The sequence below is a fragment of the Euprymna scolopes genome, chromosome 36 (assembly GCF_053919585.1).
Source record: "Euprymna scolopes isolate OS-2025 chromosome 36, ASM5391958v1, whole genome shotgun sequence".
NCBI classification, from domain to species: domain Eukaryota; kingdom Metazoa; phylum Mollusca; class Cephalopoda; order Sepiida; family Sepiolidae; genus Euprymna; species Euprymna scolopes.
In genome coordinates, this window is record NC_136517.1 from 14,305,517 (window position 1) to 14,322,424 (window position 16,908).

At 35.5% G+C, this 16,908-nt stretch overlaps 1 protein-coding gene across 1 annotated transcript in view; it reads left to right on the forward strand.

Moving 5' to 3' along the window:
• The window catches only part of LOC145260350 (uncharacterized), a 359,041-nt gene that overhangs the window by 45,347 nt on the left and 296,786 nt on the right, over positions 1-16,908 (forward strand). The gene's annotated exons all lie outside the window — the stretch shown is intronic.

Here is a 16,908-nt window from a genome sequence, read left to right on the forward strand (position 1 = left end):
CCTCTCTCTATCTCTTTGACACTCTCCCTCTCTCTATCTCTTTGACACTCTCCCTCTCTCTATCTCTTTGACACTCTCCCTCTCTCTATCTCTTTGACACTCTCCCTCTCTCTATCTCTTTGACACTCTCCCTCTCTCTATCTCTTTGACACTCTCCCTCTCTCTATCTCTTTGACACTCTCCCTCTCTCTATCTCTTTGACACTCTCCCTCTCTCTATCTCTTTGACACTCTCCCTCTCTCTCTATCTCTTTGACACTCTCCCTCTCTCTCTATCTCTTTATGATACTCTCCCTCTATCTCTTTGATACACACACACACACACTCTCTCTCTCTCTCTCTCTGATAATCTCTCCCTCTTTCTGTTTTTCTCTGACACACTCTTTCTCTTGCTCTGACACACACACGCACACACACACACACACACACACACACACACACACACACACACACACACACACACACACTCTCTCTCTCTCTCTCTCTCTTTCTCTCTGATACTCTCTCTCTCTTTAACAGTTTCTCTCTATATATATTTTTCTCAACCTCATATGAATATTCTTTTTTCTCTTTTGCTACGAAAATGTTTGTCTCACTCAATACTAACTGTGTCCGTGTGTATGTATGTATGTACGTATGTATGTATGTATGTATGTATGTGCGCCAATGGTATGCTATGATTGCCTCATTTGCTTATTAAATAATCAATGATCAACAAGGGGAGTGGGGGAAAATAATGTTCCAAGGGAAATTTTTCTGAAGATTTTTACTAACTAGGACATACTCTCCTCCTTATTAAATAGAGAAGACATGTTGACCTATGTTCTGTTGAGGTCAATCGACACTTTTTTAGGGGTCAACTGAAAGGTTATTGGTGACATTCAAGGAGTCAAAGATTTGGACTTTATTAAACGATAGGGTGGGGTGTTCCTAGGATTACTGGCTTTAGTGGGTGTTTCACAAGTCGGTGTGTCCCTCCCTCCTAGGAGAAGCACTTTGACATGCAAAGAAATGCCTGGGCAGCTCTGTCGACATTCCCCAGTAGGGTTGCATCAGGTGATTAGCAATAAATTAATCCTTTCATAAAGAGAAAAGTCAAAGCTTGGGAGAGTGGATCACCTAGAACTGTACAAGACCACCATTATTCCTCAATCAACAGGGAAAAGGTCATTTCAGAAATGGTTTAGAGTTTGTTATTATAAGTGCTGAAAGTAAAATCCCGGCTGACGGCTAAAAAGCCATCAATAAAATGCAGACTTTAGTGTATAGAGCTTTGATATCCTTCTACGGCAATTGTATTATTGAGTTGGTGCTACTTTTATCTTCAATGAAGAGGAGAGAGGAGCAAGCTAGAAGTGACGATTTTTGTGTTGTTCTGGAGGCTTCTATTGGTTTTATTTCTTATCTACTGGATTATTTTTTTATTAATGAGTTATGAATTACCAAGGCCAAAAGTCACTCAAGGATGAGGGTTGACATTAAATATTTTTGGAAAAAATAGTTGCCTTTAATAGCAACACTCTTCCAAATTAAATCCAATTTGGGAGAATGGAATTCGAGAAAGTCGAGCAAGGAGAGGTAATCCTATCTTGAATTAGAATAAGACACACCTTTTTCTTCCACTCCTGGCTGCTAAGAAGTATAGAACCGCCCAAATGCCCCAGATGCCAAGTGGCTTATAGAGTAAGACATGTACTGATCGACTGTACACCCCTGGCAGCAATTCGCCAACAATATTATAAAAAAACAAAACCTACAAACTATACAGTAGAACCCCGGATACGGTGGCCCTACGATAGTGGTTTTTCAGGTTACGATATGGAATAAAATGTTTTTCCAGCTCTTGGTTACGGTATTTGCCCCGCCCTACAGTGTTATTACCATTGCTCCCAGGTCCACTCTGACCCGGAGTGGTAGTACCTGTTAGGGTCCCCACCATGGGTTAAATAGAAACCGACTTGAAAACAACAAATATATTCTATTAAAAGATTTTCTTCAAAATCTTTGGATTCGGCATTAAATAACCCGAAAAGGGTTGATATGCCGTAAAACAAAAACAACCAAAGCAACCAAACCCTCGTTATCGGTAAGCACTCGGAGCCATACAAAGCAATGTCTCACAGTAGATCTTCAACGTTAGTCACAGAGGATTTCAGTGGTGCTATGATGTACACAGCAACTTAATTGGAATTGTCCAAAATGGTGTTTTTTTTATAAGTTTTTTAAGGTAACCATTTGAAGAATATGTGACTAAATATGCAGTAACAACATAATTTTGTAGTCGCAATACAAAACAATATTGTAATGGATACATTTTGAAAAGTAATAAATGACCAACTGAGAAAATACGATATTTGGAACTTGAAAAATTATTATGCTATGCTATATATATATATATATATATATATATATAAATGAATGTGAAAGTGTTTTCCATCTATTCTAACTATATTAACATCAAACAGGTTATGCTTATTAAATTCTATGATACGACATAAAATTTTGTAAAGATCACTATACCAAGGAAGCTTTTTCAGCACAGCTTGGCACTTTCTTAAGAACTGCGATTTGCTCCTCAGCTTACGAAGACTCTCCACCAAATGGAGGAGGATGAGCTTGGGAAAAACTATATGAACAGCAAGGTTTCACACAGATTCCTCTGTAAAAGTTTGACTCAGGAAAGCCAGTCTCTTAGTGTGTCATGTCGATGACACGTCAAGTTGAGCATCCCCCACCCCTTGCACAGACGTTCAATACAGACCTGCTTGCATGCCCAGTACTTTCTCTTGTCCCAAAGAAGCAAAGACAGAAGTGCGGCCAGTCAATAAAGGACGAAAGGAAAGATGTAAGTGGCACATGCCTCAACTCTACATTTTAAGGAGAGTTTCCTTCTATGACAAGTGTCTTTGACTGTACCTCCAACCAATTCTTCTTTGATTTTAGCCAAAAGGAGTAAGAACATAAAAATAATGATTTCATGACTTGACACTTTTAAATAATAAAAAAAAATCTGTTATTGTATTATCTTTAATGGGGTTGGGTAGTATAGTATCGGTTTTGTTATGATAAGGTCGTCCTTCCAGGAATTACTTCGGGGGGGGGGTTTAAGGGCGTCGTGAGGTAATGTTTCCAGGTATTGCATTCGCCTTTGAATGGGTAAATGATGTAGTATCTGTTCTGTTGTCATGAGATCATCCTCCCAAGGACTACCTTCATCTTTTAAGGAATGTAGGTCAGGGGTAGTGTAATATCTGTTCTGTTGCCATAATATTTTCCCAGACATCGACTCCTTTTTCTGAGGAAAGAGAATTTCATTATGGTGCCATCCTTTCAGTCACTACCTCCTCTTTTTTTTATGGTGGGGATCAGTGTAGTACATGTTTGTTCACCATGATATCATCCTAGCGTATATAGAAAAATATGCGACTGGAGGTAGCATATACTTACTAGCATGAATGGAAATGTATAAAAAAGAATACGAAAAGTATAAAAGCTTATAACTTTTCTTTATTCGTTTTCAATTGGTGACGTACAGGAATACAAAATAATATTATGAACAAAAATTAAAAACTTTTTTTACAGGTACATAATTTTTGACCGATCCTTCAGTTTTCATCGGTGTAGTGTATATATATATATATATATATATATGCTAGTCTACCCATTGGCCCTTAAAGGATAAGATGAAAAATTTTCAAAATAAAAAGTAATTTTAAGATTATATTGTCTTTTATTGTCTTGAGAAAAATTTTTTTTAAGTGATGAGTGAAAAAAATAAAACTCAGGAAGCCTCTAGAGCATTACTGCAAGCACTGATTAAAATTAAGGAGATCCTACTAAAAGCAAGTTTCTGCCCTAATCCTTGAAGAGAAAATATTTTTTAAGTAAGGTCTGAAAAAAAAATCGTCAGAATCCACAGGAGAGTTACTAAAAGCAGTAAATATGGTTATAAATATGATTAAAGTTATATATTGTATATTTATATTTAAATCTGTTTTTTTTTTTTTTTTTTTTTTTTTTTTTTTTAAATCAACGGGGCTAAATTACATTTCTTTGTAAGGAAAACACATTAAAATAAGTTAAAACTAAAAAATATTGTTGACTTTGTATATGCTTTGGATAGCAGCAGGGGTTCTTAATATCAGACTTAAGACAAGGTGTCCATGAAATAGGTAAGCAGACAAATTTGTTGAAACCGGAAGTCACAACTAGGATGGAGGGTTTAAACGCCCAAGCAAGTAAGCTGATCTGTTATATATATATTCACTCCTTAACTGCTTACAAACAGATTTTTCTGCAAACCTGGATTGCACATTACATTTGGATATAATTATCTTGATCAAAATTCGAATAAGGATTCTAGATATAAAGTTTAATAGATTTATACGTTGATTTTCATGAGGTGCGAAACTTTTGTTAGGAGAATATATATATGTGTGTGTGTGTGCACACGCACACACACACACACACCTATTTTCCAGCTACAAGAGTTATAATGTTATAATTCTGTCAAGTTCTCAAAGAGAATTAGTGTGGGAGATTTAAAAGTAATGATGTCCAAATTAGATTGGAGAAATGACACACACACACACACACAAAATTTCATTAAAAAAATAGACGTTTTTTGTTAATTATTTCTGTCTTATTTTATGCTCTGGAACTCAATACAAAAGGCATCCATTGAGCTTGAACTTTTTTCTAACTTTACATTATTTATACATCTTTTCATCATAAATATATCTTTTTCATTATAAAAACCTTTAAGAATGATCTTTTTTAACCCATTACGATTGGTATATACGAATCAAGTGCGTTTCAAATCAATGATTAAACCTACACACACATATGTGGCAATTAAGCTACACAGAATTTTCTACGTTTCATTCTCGTGAGGATTCGTTAAGCTATTGCATGAAATTGATGTTGTTTCATGTTATATATATATATATATATATATATATATATATATATATATATATATATATATATATACCCGTAGTATTGGGTTTGCTAATCAGCCAATCACCTTCTTAGTTATTCACACTCCTTTTTATTGTAGCTAACAGGCACGCGTTAAACTGTTTCTTTAGTGATGATTTTTTTTTTTCCATTTCTTTGTGATCGGAGATGACCTAGTTTTAATTTTGATGTTTATTTACATTTTATGTTATATGTAGAGTATTTATTTATATATTAATTATTAATTATTATTTATTATTATTATTATCATTTTTGTAATTGTTCTTCTTATTAGTAGTAATTCATTTTTTTTTTTTCCGTTATCCTAAGGTAAAGTTTATTTTGCGTTTGCTATTTTACTCTGCAGTTTAATAAGTTTTAGGGTTCTTTAAAGTTTAGGATAGCTAATTTATCATTCAAACATAGTCTACATGGATCGTCTAGGCTTCTACATATGCTGGCTTGCCTACTATTTTCCACTCTACTATCACTGATCGTCCACTTTCTTTGAGCTTCCAGTAGTGGTTCGCTAGTGTTGTTTTTATTTGGCATTTTATAATTAATTATATTTTTGTTCTTTGTGTTATATTTGTTGTTTTTATGTTAACCACTTTTTTTTTTTAAATTAATTTTGTTAGTTGTCTTTTTGATTGATAGCATTTAGTATTTTATCATGTGCTTTAATTATCAACTCTAGGTTTTCACAGCGACTATAGGACAGTTTTAGGTTGTTTTTATTAAATATTTTGTGCAAAGAATTTGTTATGGAGAAGTGTTTTTCCATGAAGTTTAAGAATTTTATTTCCAAGTTAAGTCTACTCACAATAATAGTTAGGAATATGTTTTATAATTGATGGCGGATAGTTAGACTTGAGTTTTACATATATTGGATTAGCGTTATCTGTTAAGTATGGCAAATAAGTATTTTTTTTTAAAGTTTAGAGTTACATCAGCAGTAACAATAGAAGTAGCGATTAACATAAAAATAACTAAATTTTCCAAGCTGAAAATCCTCCAAACCACAAACCAATAGCATTTGTTTTGTTTGTTTTATGACACATCAACATTTTTCAGGTCATTTAATACCGAATCAAGTTGAATTTATATATCTTTAGATCTTTATATTTTTGTATATAGATCAAGTACTTTTAAAAAGTGCATTACAGTCTCTATTTATTGATTTTGAACAGTTTCTGATAAATGAATGTAAGGTGGTGGTGTAGTAATCGTTAATGGTGTAAATTGGGTAGAGTTTGATTATTTATGAGACGGCTCAGCAAGAACTTGTTTACATTGGATTTGAAGGCTACTATGTTGCATTCTATCGGGAAGCAGAACAGTGGAAAGGTATTCCACAGGCAGGCATTTCTAGGAAAGAAGATTTGTTCATGGAACTTGCGTTTAGATTTAGGCATAAAAACAGAGTGGGGAAAATCGTATATAGTGGTAGTAGCCAGTCGAGTGTTTCTTTGGGAGGGGGCAATTGATTAGAATTCAGTTGAGCACTTGTCATGAAAATAACAAAGCAGAGACAGGCTTGCAACGTCTCTTTTGTAAAAAAGAGGTTGCAGGGAAGAGAAAAGAGAATCACCTACTCAAAGACGGTTTTGAATTCTATCAAGGCTGGATAGGGTATGCCGAGCAACTCCTGTCCGTTTATGGCAGCAGTACACTTTATGGTGTGCCTAGCTCTTATACAGAGAGGATTGCATCTCCTACTGGAAAGGTCATGTATTTTTTTTTTTTTTTTTTACATGGGTGTCACCACTTATCAAGGCCCAGAGGCCACTCGAGGATAAAGGTTAATAGGTATACATTAGTCATTGTGATTTTAGCATAGTAAACAGTGGGAATTTTGTAACTTGGATTACTTAGGGGGACGATTCAATTAGAACTTGTTCACATTGGACTTTTTCTTTTTTTTTTTTTTTTTTTTTCATAGGTATCAACACATTATCAAGGCCAAGAGGCCACTCAAGGATAAGGGTTAAAGAGTGTACAGTAGAAATTGGACAATATAATAATCATTAGTAATGAAAATTTGTTAAATTTGATAACTTATATGGAACGGCTCATCAGAAACTTGTTCACGTTGAACTTGAAGACAACCATATTGTAGTCAGCCGGAAAGCAGGAAAACGGAAGACAATTCCACAGGTGTGCAGTTCTAATAAAAAAGCTTTGTTCATGGAATCTACGTTTAGGTTTAGGCACAGATAAAGAGTGGGGGGAATTATTGATAGTGTTTACAGCTAGACGAGTGTTTCTTGTGAAAGTTTTGCGAGGGGGGACCATAGATTGAAGCTCAGTCGAACACTTTCCATGAAAATAACGATACATCAGAGACAAACTCGCAACATCTCTTCTGTGAGATAGAGGTTGCAAGGAAGAGAAAAGGACATCTCCTACGAGGCTACGAAGTCTATTTTGAACTCTATCAAGGCAGGACAAGTCCTTTCTAGCAGCTCCTGCCCAGATGTGGCAACAGTATTCCATCCTTGGACGTACCTGGCTCTTATATAGATAGAGAATTGCATCAGCAGTGAGATATCTACTGGATCGATAGAAAGATCCCACCATTTTTCCAGCGGCCTTGGCAACAGATTTGATGTACGTGTTCCATTTAAGATCAGGAGTAATGGTCAAGCCCAGAAGCTTGTCAAAACTTGAGGCCTTCTGAAGACGAGAGCCATTCATTTCAATTGATGCCAGATGGGGATCAGAATGTTGATGATGTAAAGAGAGAAGCTTGGTTTTAGATGCATTAAAAGTAACCAGCCACTCCTTTCCCCATTGTACTACATGCTCAAGATCAGAGGAGAGAGAATTGGAGAGAACTTGGTCGTTTACTGTCTTAGATGTGCTACCATAAATGGTAGTGTCGTCAGCATAAATGTCTACAAATGATGTAAGGATGTGATTTGGAAGATCATTAAGGTAGATCAGGAAAAGAGTTGGGCCCAGGATGGACCCCTGAGGGACACCGGCATTAATACTGTGGGCTTCTGATTTTTGCCCCTCAACTACTACTCTTATGAACCTATCAGAAAGAAATGATTTAATAATTGAGAAGACATTTCCAGCTATACCATAGCTAGAGATCTTATGAAGTAAACCTTTATGCCATACCCTATCAAAGGCCTTAGATATGTCAAGAGCAATTGCCCTAGAAAGGTTGCCTCCGTCGAGAGATTTGCTAATCCTATGCGATATAACTGTAAGCACATCTGCTGTAGATCTAGCAGAACGGAAACCATATTGAGTGTCACTAAGAAGGTTATTTTTGTTGAGATGGTTGATTACTTCTCTATTTAACACAGATTCCAGCAACTTACTCATAACGCACAGGAGACTTATTGGCCTGTACTGAGAGGGGGATGAGCGATCACCTGAATTCTTAAATACAGGGCATACTGATGAAATTTTCCAGGGAGATGGGAAACTATTCTCCTTAAGACAACGTTTAAATAGTTTTGTAAGTATGGGCGCTAGTTCAGGTTGAAGTTTTTTGAGTACTATAATTGGAATACCGTCCGGGCCAGTTGCTTTACTGGAATCAAGGTTTTTGATTAGCTTGGCAACATCACGTACAGATATACGTATATCACATAGTGTGTTTTCAGATACAGGAGGAAATATTGGGGGTTGGCGGCCTTGATCGCAAAAGGTAGAATTAGCTGCAAAGTTCTTGACAAAGAGTTTGGCTTTGTCTGATGCTGACGAGATTACCTCAGGTCCATTGATATAGTTGGGATGGAGCACACGCTTCTGTTCAGAATTCTGTTTGCTATTTGCCAAAACTGGTGGGAACCAAGCCGCTGCTCAGCTACTTTGGACTTAACAGATTGAGCATACAACCATCTTGCGCTCTTTATTACTTTCTTACAATGGTTGCTGGCAGTCCTGAAAGCGGCTTTAGTTTCCATACATCTATTACGTTGGAAACAGTGGAAAAAGTGATTTCTGTGCGCAATGGCAGCAGCACATTCTGGAGAGAACCATGGCTGGCTGTTAGGTTAGTCGTATTCCAAAAATCACGTCAATTGATCAAGTATTTTTATTTTTAACTAAAAAAATCAAATTTTATAGAAAGCAAAAAGGGACTGTATCTCGTCGTCATCTTGAAAAAAAAACAAAGGCAGATAACTCCACAGTTTGAAATTTGTGAGATCAGCTTTTTAATGCTACACATTAATCACTTGAAACCGTTTAAAAATAATTTTTCTTCATATAAAAAGAACTTTATCAATTTATGTGATTTTAGGAACATGATATTTTCGTCTCATAACTGGTAAGTACATCATAAGGATTTTTCTGTAGTTTTTTTCTTTTTTTTTTTTTTAATGGTGGGGCCATTGTAAAGAATAACTCATGACTACATACAAATTTGAAATCACAAATAAATCTGGGACTTTGAGGATCGTCATAATTATAGGAATATATGGTTCGCAGTAACGAGTCGACATGTTAGTATAGTGTAAACAGTTACGAAAGTGACATCATAATGTCAAGTGACCACAAAATCCTTTGGTCAAGAGAATTCTTCCTCCGTCTTAAGAGCCTAGAACTATTTGCTTAGTCTGAGCTGTGTACGGCCATAAAAAATGTGTAGTGGCTGTTTTTTTTTTTTGTTCAGACCAAAATTGAAAACTCATAATAGTGCATGAAGAAGTGTGCAGTAAGCAGCCCGAACATTCGACTCTGACTCCAACCTAAAATATTTTTTCTTTCAGGTATTAATCTATCTATCTATTGTAGAAATTTTATTTTCCACCTTCTGTCTTTCCTTCTCTCTCCCTCCCCTTCTTTACCCCCCCCCCTTTCTTGGTGTATCCTGTGCTGCCACTGCTTGCTATATCACATGTTGAATGTGTGCCTTTTGATTGATAAAAGGAGATGTGTGCGCCATTTTGAGGGAAGTTTTGAACACAAAAAAGAAGTCGGCTCGCTATCCCGCGTCAAGAGAAAAGATGTTAAAAATCGCAAGTCTAAACAAGTTGGTCTTGTAAAAAAAGAATACTAACTCCAGTGAGGCGTTAAAATTCACGTCAAAAGGAACCAAGAAATCTTCTATAGAAATATATTACACCACAGAAGATTTGGATTATTTTCTTGGATTACAGAACGAAGAGGATTGAAATTTTCTCGAATTCTTTTGTTTTTCTCCTTGTTATGCAATGGGATAACCTTGGACGTCATGATAAAATTCCCATTACTATCTATAACAGTGAGAATGTGTGTGTGTGTGTGTGTGTGTGTGAAAGGCACTTTTCAACCTATATACTCAACAAATTTTTGATCTACACATTTGAAATTTGGTATATAGGGGATTCAAAAATGTGGAAAACTTTGTAATCAGTTTTCATCCAGAAAAAGTGCTGCTAAGTGGTCAAAATTAAAAAATTGGTATTGAGGGTCATCGGATTTTTATTTGTTTGTCAACTGTTTCATAAATGCGCATGCACAAATGGTTCACATGACAAATTCCTTATGTTAAAAATAAGTAGGCTTGAAAACACTTTAAAGAACATGGCAAGTTAGTGTAATGGTTATCATACTTGATTCAGTGTTTTTAGGCTTTGGTTTCGATCTCAGCTTGAGTATTTTGTTTTTTTACTTACAAGATGTGAACTGTTTAGCAAAAAACAATACTCGCATGCACATGTCTCAGGCTCTGTATTAATAAAAAAATAATAAATTTGCATATTTTATGACCGGGCGACGCCGGGTGGCCTGCTAGTATATCTATAAAAGTGAGAATGTGTGTGTGAGGCCACTTCTCAATCTATATACTCAACAGGTTTTTGATCTACAGACTTGAAATTTGGTATATAGGATATTCAGGCATGTGGAAAACTTTAATCAGTCTTCAGAAAAACGGGCTACTAAGGAGTCAAAATTAAAAAAATTGGTACATGGGAGTCGTTGGATTTTTAACTGTTTGTTAACTGTTTCACGATTGCGCATGTGTGAGCGATTCACGTTACAGATTCATTATGTTAAAAATAAGGTTATAAATCAGCTTCAAGATTGTGTCAAGCCAGCCTAATGGTTACCGTACTTGACTCCTTGTCTTTAGGTTTTGGTTTCAATCTCAGCCCAAGTATTTTCTTTCTTTTTTTTTTTTTACTTGCAAGAAGTGAACGGTTCAGAAAAAAAACATAAGTTCCATGCACATGTCTCAGTTTCTGTTTGAATTAAAATATAATATTTATGCGTATTTCATGATTGGGCAACACCAGGTAGTGCTAATAGTATATAAAATAATAATAAAAAAAAAAGTATATCAACTGTGACCTAGCGATTCTCTTTTTATTGGTTATTACATGACAGAGATATAAGGGAGAGTATCACTCTTTTCTTAGGATTGCGTCACACTACCTTGATCCTCACAATGCTTAATTAAAGCAACAAAGTAAATACCAAATTTGCGTTTGTTTGTTTTTTTTTAATAGAGATTACTCCAGACAAGAGATGTAGCAACTTGGTATAAGGAGCTAAAAAAAAAAAAATCACTTTAAAGTAAAAAAAAAACAAAAAAAAAAACAGCCAATGATAAATGTTATATGTATTCCGACTTGGAAAACAGCAATACTTCCCCCTTTGTCAGAAACGTCACTCCTGGAATGTGAAGACAAAAAGACAAAATAAGGGAAGCGAGAGTTACGTGGCTGCTGCAAATAAACCAAAGATTCACATTCTTTTCCTCTAATTTTTATTGAGCATGTATCTCTTTTCTATATTAATGAATGTGTGTGTGTTTCTCACCTATACATGACTTACACATTTTTTATTTTTATTTTAACAAAAACAATGAATTTGTTCTGACTTCAACAGTGTTTGATCAGCTCCACAGTTCTGATCAGTAATTGTAAACGCTACATGGTTTCATCTAGACCAAGGGTTCCCAACCTTATTTTGTTTGGGATTGTTCGAGAATTATTTCATCATCTGTGGAACGTATACATGCATATATAATTATCTTTTTAATTAAATATTTGTTTCAAGGTTGGTTAAAAATCAAGAACAAATCAATTTCGTTTTATTCATAACATAAAATCCTAACTCTAATCCTAACCTTAAACCAAATCTTGAAATTTTTAATAAACACACGTAAATCAACAAAGTGTTGTGTTCAGAGAAATTAGATGTCAGAATCATTGGATATTCTAATAATATGTAAATCAGATCATTATAATTTACAATTTATTCATGGCAGAAACGTTAAATTATTTACCGAACGACATTCATGTCTGTGGACGTCGCCATCTTGTCCTCCGTTTATCTCTAGAACTCTCTAGTTTCCAAGATGTATAAGGGGCGATAACCCTTACTTTCTTTATTTAGAGTTATCCACCCTTTTATCACTATAACACAAAATAAAACACAAACTTTTTATGAATGTCAGCTTAGGAACACCGGAAGTCTATATAGACTCCAATTAGGAATCCTCAATTTAGAACCGTATCGCAGAAAGATAGCTTAGGGTGGATAGAAGATATACTACTTAATAACGACAAAAACGATTTTAATTTCAAGTTTTTTTTAAATTTTATTATTATTATTATTATTAATAATATATATATATATATATATATATATATATATATATATATTGTCATTTTCCTTCATGTAGTGCTTTCCTTTTTTCCTGGAGTTTGTTGATTTTCACTGACTTGATTATCCGTTTAAAGCAATAAAAATTTTCCAACTCATTTGGCACAGTTCTGAGGAGGAAATTAAAAATCAACCTGTAAAAGAGTGTAGTGTAGAACTGAAACACTTAGTACTTATCCATTATGCCACGGGGCCTTGCGAACAATTCTATCATGAAATCTGGGAAGCTTAATACATATTATGGCAATTGGTTCAACAAAAAGATAATCTGCGCCAGAAGATGGGGAGGGGGGGAGGGCTTGTTCCTCCTTCATTTCTTCTTTCATTTATTTTATTTCTTTTTTATTATTCTTTACTTTCTTTGCTTGTTCCGTTTTCTTCTTGTTCCTTTGTTTTTATTTTCTTATCTCTCATTTTCTGTTACGTTTTTCTTTTTTCTTTTCTTTTTCTTTTTTCTTTTTCCTTTTTCTTATTTTCCCCTTTTTTTTCTCTTCCTTTAGGCTTTGCTTTCTTTTATTCCTTTTTTATGTCTCTTTATTTCCTTTTTATGTCTCTTTATTTCCTTTTTATTTTCTTTCTTTTTCTTTCTTTCTTTTCCTCTTTTTCTTTCTTCTCTTTTTCCCCTTTTTACTTTTTTTACCAGTTTTCTTTTTTTCTCTTTCCTTCATTTTCTTTATCTCTTTCCTCTTCTCATTTCTTTCCATTCTCTTCCTCCTTTCTCACTGATTTCTTTGATTCTTTATTGATGTGATAATAATTCCCACATATGCAAACAGCTGACACGAAATTTTCTTCAAATTTGATCTTATTTTAAGTGATTAACGCGATGTCATGAGAACAAGATAATGATTGAAAATTCCTGGTGGCTGTTGCAAACGATTCGTTGAAGAAAAAAACTATTAATAACACAAGTGAAACGATTCACAACAAACACTCGTCTAACTAAAACCACTGTCAACAATTTCCCCTACTCTCTATCTGTACCTAAAACTAGACGCAAGTCTCATGAACAAAGTTTCTTTCCTAAAACTGCCCGCCTGTGGAACTCTGTTCTGTGGGTCTGCTTTACAATTAACTACAACATATTCATTTTTTTTAGCCATCTCCTTAAAAAATCAAATTCTACCCAATTTCAACCATTGTTAATTATTATCACATATATTAATGCTGTCTCGTTGACCTTTTGACTTTTATTAACTCTTATCATTGAGTAGCCTTTGATAAGTGATTAAAAAAAAAAAGATCAGACATTAGCAGTTTTCTCTGAACAGTGAGACACACATATATGGCTAACCATGAGGGAGAGCACATAATTCATCATCATCATCATCATCATCATCATCATCATCATCATCATGTGGGTGAGAACCTTTTTGCTTCCCTATTTCCTCTTTTTCACAGAAAAGGCATTACAAGTCATCTCTATATCTACCTGATCAGGCACCTTGCCTGGACCAATGTGACTTTCTCTCTCTCTCTCTCTCTCTCTCTCTCTCTCTCTCTCTCTCTCTCTCTCTGAATTTTCCTGTCTTTCATCAGTTGTCTCAGATCTTCAGGATCACAGTTTGTGTCATGTGCAATTTGCTGGATGTACGTGGATCTAGGTCATCCTATTCTCATGCGCCTGTGCCATGGAGTCCGCAGCAACACGTTTCTCACCAGTTCTTGCTTGCTCCTCTGGCAGTGATCAGCAAATCGTAGACGTCGTTCCCTGATGGTAGTAGATATGGCAGGTAGGTTGCCATAAAATTGCTGCTTCATGGGATGATCTTGCCAAGATATATTTAACACTGTTTGTAGCATACGAGTGTTCGTGCCTTCTAGCTTTCTTTTCCCACTTTTTTTGTGAGTCTTATCTCTGTTCTATTATTTTCATGGCAGGTTCTCTACTGAGCTTGAATCTTACGTCCTCCTATAAAGCATTCACAGCAGACTCACTTCACGACATTGTCAATTTTCCTCACTCTCTATCTGTGCCTAAAACTAAATGAAAATTCCATGAACAAAGTTTCTTTCCTAGAACTGTCTGTCTTCCCAGCTGACTATAACATGATTGTTTTCAAGTCTAATATGAACAAATTCTTGTCGAGCCGTCTTCTCATATAATTAAACTATACCCAAGTTCCACTATTACTGATCATCAACATGTCTCACCATCTACTTATGGCCTCCGGGCTTTGATAAGCAGTGACCCCACCCCCTTCCCAAATAAAAAAAAGATCATCTAATTGTACTAATATCACGTATCTTACTGACTCTCTCACGCTATCTTGTTCTATCCTCCATAACACCACATAGATTTCCATAGATGCATTGTAAGTCTTTTGTTTGTGGCTTGACATAAATTCTGTGCAGTTTTCACATGTCATGATTGCGGCGTTCACCCTGCATCAGTTAGGCTGGCTCTTTCTGACAAGTTCACCGTGTCCTGAACACTGGCTGACCAGGCACAGTGATCCATACTTAGGAGTCACCACTAATCAAGACTCGGAGGCCATTCGAGGATAAGGGTTATAGAGTGCACAGTAGTCAATAGGATAACATGTAGTAATATTTATTATTAATGGAAATTTGGTAAATGGATTACTTAAGGGGGCGGTTCATCAAGAATTTGTTTATGTTGAACTTGAAGACAACCAAGTTGTCGTCAGCTGGAAAGCAGATAAATGGAAGAGAGTTCCACAGGCGTGCAGTTCTAGGAAAGAAGCTTTGTTCATGGAATGTACATTTTGATTTACACACAGATAAAGAGGGGGGATAATTATTGACAGTAGCTTCAGCTAGACGGGTGTTTACCAAAGATTGGAGCTTAGACGAGCACTTGCTATGGAAATAACGATAAAACAAAGACAGGCTTGCAACGTCTCTTCTGTGGGAAAGAGGTTGTAGGGAAGAGAAAAGGATATCCTCCATTAAGCTACAAAGTCTATTTTGAACTCTGCCAAGCCATTCATGGTTCCAGCAACGGACCTCGTAAAAATAAAGGTTCAAAATCAGTTCAGCATCCTACTTCACTGTCCTGAGCCAGGATTTGAGTTGATCACCGCAGGGTTTCTTCCAGCCTGGTGGTAGTGTTGGGTTGATAACTTCATGGCTGAAGTCACCTGAGTGTCATTGAAGGACATGTCCAAACTCACGAAGGCGTCTGTTAAGGAGAGATTTTTGAAGGGAGTGAACTATGGTTGTTTTCAAGTCTAACGTAAATAAGTTCTTGATGAGCCGTTCCATATAAGTTATCAAATTTACCAAATTTTCATTACTGATGATTACTATATTGTCCAATTTCTACTGTACTCTCTTTAACCCTTATCCTTGAGTGGCCTCTTGGCCTTGATAATGTAAAAAAAAACAAAAAAAAACTTGCAGATAGTACTAATTGTACTGTTAGGGATAAACTGTTGCCAGTGAACATGGAGGATGCGGCATATGCAGTGATGGTTGGATAACTGCAGATTGCATAGGTCACTTGCTCGCTGTATTCACACTGAATTACAGTCCTAAGTAAAACCTTAAAAGACTGTGGTGAAGTCCCATTTGGGGGTTTGGGAGAATGTGGAATTGCCCTTTAATTATCCTTGCTCCTAGGTCCACTTTGGCTCAGAGTGGTAATACCTTTTATGGCATCTGGAGCTATCAAATCAGACTATTAGAAGATACTGGTTTCCTGACTAAAAATACAACAAACATTGATGTTTTTTTCCCCTTTCCCTTTGCAAAAATCAATCATATTCTGCAAAATCAAAAACAAAAACAATTTTCTTCTACAAAACAACCAAACCAAACACCATGATTTTGAAGATATAAAGAACTTGAAGCAGAAAAACTTTTTTTTCCAAAATTACTGGATTTATTTAATAATCCAAAAAGGGTTGATATGCCATAAAACAACCAACCAACTCTTACTTGCAAATCCATTTTGACATCCACAAAAGCACATCGCTGATGAGTTAATTCTTAATACTTCATCAGTGACAGCAAATCTGGTGCCTATTTCTCTGATCCTGGCAGAGATATGAGGAAGATCTCCAAAGAGTTGCTTCTTTGTGACATGCTGCCTCCAGGAGATGTTAAGAGCAGCTGTTAGAATTCTGTGGGCACCATCGAATTTATTTTTTAATTGTTTTGTAAAAAGTCCAATAAAAATTTATTATAAAACTAGCCGGGGAGCACCTCGCTTTGAGGCGTTGTAAAATATGCTTAGATATATTTTAATTGATACAGATTTTGTATTTATTATTAAAGAGCCGATTCTCTATTGAATATTACATTATACCTAATACACAGCACTGATTTCAAAAATATATGACTTGGATGCCATCAGCTAAAATTGAAA